The sequence below is a fragment of the Alnus glutinosa genome, chromosome 1 (assembly GCF_958979055.1).
Source record: "Alnus glutinosa chromosome 1, dhAlnGlut1.1, whole genome shotgun sequence".
NCBI classification, from domain to species: Eukaryota; Viridiplantae; Streptophyta; class Magnoliopsida; order Fagales; family Betulaceae; genus Alnus; species Alnus glutinosa.
The window spans coordinates 8,409,905-8,413,538 of record NC_084886.1 but is presented as its reverse complement, the minus strand read 5'-3'; positions in this window follow the sequence as shown (position 1 = coordinate 8,413,538).

Genomic DNA, 3,634 nt, shown 5'->3' with positions numbered 1-3,634 from the left:
GTAACCAAAGTGTTTCACATGGCTTAAGTGTAATTTTAAATCATGTATATATTGTGACGTCCAACATCCCTGTGTATAGGAATAAAGATGTGCTTATATGTATATTTACACACTTCTTGACACAACTCGTTTTAAAGTTGTGATAGCCATGAATTCATTAGAACTCTGCAATTGCGCGTGCTTATGCGAGAGTAGTACTGGAATTGATGACCTCCTAAAAAGTCTGGTTCAAGAGAGCAAAAAACGAACAATATTGCATCGTTGATGGTATGTCGTTACAAATGGTATCAACGTCGTTGCATAACTTGAGATGTGAGAGTGTGCACATCCATAAGGTCGCCAACATACACTCGCTAGGGAGTGATCCCATGAGGGTCACCAACGAGAATGCTGTGTCCCAAAATGTGGTGATTGTAACCGTCTGGGTATGAGAATGAGGATGTGCTTGTATATATATATTCGTATCTTTCTTGACACAACGCATTTTAAAGTCATAATAATCATGAACCCGTTAAAACTCTATAGTTAAGTGTGCTTATGCGATAGTAGTACTAGGATTGTTGCTATCCTGGGAAGTTTCGTTCAGTGAAACAAAAAATGGACAATATTGTGCCGTTGGGGATAGGTCGTTACATATATAACCTCTGGGCACATTCTCCTTACAAGCCGGTTTTCAATGGTGAATTTTACTCCAGGTTAAAATCATTTGATATTAGAGCCAGGTACGAGTTACGGAGAGTGCGACTTATGAGATAGAGTGGCCTGCCTTTGACATCGAATTCAAAATTGTGATAATATGTTACGATATTAAGTGTCTTGCATGGTTTAAGTACAATTTTAATCATATGTTTATAAGTTATTGAGTGCTCTCCCATTACAAACCAGTTTTCAATGGCGAGTAATACTCATGTTATGCAACTTTATAAGAGAGGTCTTTGTCCAACTCTCAATCCAAAGCTCTTAGAGCATTCACAATGAATTTTTTAAAATTTCTCTAAATTTAACTCTAATTTTTATTTTATTTTTTTATTTAGCTAGTCACTTTTTAAAACTATTAAACAATAAATTCTCTAAATGTTTTTATACTTTAAATAAATTCTATTTTTTTTATTGATAAAATTAACTACCAAAAGTATTCAATGCATTAAATTCAATTCAATCCAAATGTTTTGAAGTATTTAATACAAAAAATAATATTAAAAAATTATAACATTCAATTTTTTTCTTCTTCTTTTGTTTGCTCTTTAAAAATAATACAAAAAATAATATTACAAAAAATAATAATATTAACGACCGCCCTTACAAGCCAGATCTTGTGCAAAATACACCACACCAAATCAATCTATTTATGCACCATATATTGTGGTGGTCAGTAGCATCCAACCACCAGACCTATTGCAATTATTATTATTATTTCTTTTTTTTTTTTTTTTTTTCTTTAAATTGAGATTGCACTGCCACATCAGTGCATAAGCCCATACGTAAAATGCAATTTAAGGGTTGCATTACTCTTAATGGTTTTGGTTTTTTTTTTTTTTTTATAGGTTAATGGTTTTGGTTTTAATCTGTTATTATTTACCCAATAAAAAATAGAAGGGAAGGCAGGTCTAAACTAAGGAACAATGGGACCCAAACATCTGATTCTGACCCGCTCAATACGACAAATCAGAGGGAGACAGGGACAGGGACAAGGACAGAGACAGAGACAGGTATGAGTGCATTACACCATAAGCAGCGAGGATTTGCCAATTTTGCCGGCCTTCTTTTAAATTTTCAAACTTTTGAACCCGGAAGGTTTCGTGGTTGGCGTGCCGTAATCACATGCTCTCACTCCCACCTGCGCGTCATCTCTATTCTCTGGCGGCCCAATCCCTATCCAACGCACGCGCTTTGGTTTTTAGACGGCTTCAAAAACAGTTTGACTCCCTCTAGCCGGCTCCAGGGCTTTTGTCACTAATCATTACAACTGATTTTTAATAGAATGACTAATTTGGCCTGCCCTTTTTTTATTTAATTTTTATTTTTTTGATAAGCATATTTTGATAGCTAATTAAACTCTTAACCCACCCATGCCATGTCCTTCTTATTTGTCCTTTTTATTCTTTTGGTACGAGCTCTGCCTTAGCTTTGGCCTTTGAGCTCTCAAATGATGACCCAACTAAAATAAATAAAAATGAAAAGGTGAAAAAAGCTCTTAGATGAAAAGCATGAACTCAACCTCATTCAACCACTAATTGTAAGCAAAAAAAACTCTTGTAATGAAAAAAATTCAAAAAATATAAGAAAATAAAATTCAAAAAAAGCTTTGCCCCCTACGCCCACCCCAAAGTTTTTCAAGGTGGTCGAATCTCCTCCAAATCACATGTAGATGGATCGGCCACCCCAAGCGTGATGCAATAGTTGCCAAATCTCCTCCTCTTTGGTTTTTTTTTTTATAACTTTTTTATTTGGGGAAAAAATAGTCATATGAGGTCTAAAAAAACACATGTGCATGGCATGTGATTGAAATTCCGTCCATTTTAACGATTTCTGCTAATAATGGGATTTTTTTGCGAACGATTGATAGTTGAAAGAGATTGAGTATGACAAATGTCAATTTGTGGGGACAATGTGCAAATGAGTGGTAGTTTAAGAGGTTAACACTGTGAATATATATATATATATATTTGTTTTATAATTTTTTATTTGAAGGTAAAATTGTAATTTATAAAGATTTTTGTCAAAAATAATTACCGATGGAATAATCATTTTGTTACAAATGTATACTATATGGATTTATAAGTTCACTTTGCACAATAATTTTTTTTTTTTTTTTTGGTTATAAGGTCAAAACATATAGACCAATTTAACAATTTATCCTTATTTTTAGATAAATGACTTCAAATGGAAAGGAGGGACAAGGACATATCTTTTTTTTTTTTTTTTTTAACGGATTTCGCTTATGTGCTAAGTGCTGTAGTTTTTTCCAGCACCTAAGCCAAATCCTTTTTTGACTGCTTGAAATTTGTTTGTAATAATTTCAATTCATTTTCTATAATTAGACCCTTATCAAACAAAAAGATAATTACCTATATTAGTATTTTCTTGTTAGATATGTAGATGTACTGTTAAGTACATAATGAATGGTAGATCATATCATCAAAATATTAAATAATTAATAAAAATTGTAGCAAAAAATTGTTCATTTTAAGCATATAATTAAATCATTTAAAACATAAAAGAACTGTACTCCGTAATTCGAGATGCTGACGAATCATTTTAATTTCAATCAAGATTAAAAAATACACAATAAATAAAAAAAATTGGTATTATGAACTAGACAACTCGCGTTAAGATTAGTAGTTAATGTGAAAATAATTTTGAATATTTTGTACTTTAAATTATTTTTGGTATTTGTATTTTGAAAATAAATAAAAAAAAAATTATCAAACAAGTTTATTAATTTTAGATATCTCCCCTTTTAGAAAAAAACAAAAAAGAAGCTACAAGGCCAATATCGTCAACAAGCCCAATTTTCCATTGCCTAGAATTGAATTGCCTTCTTTTAATTCGGTTGGTCCGCAAAAACCTCGAAATTTGAATGCCTCACAAATAAAAATACATTAATTTTAAGTTAAACAAAAACAATTCAAAA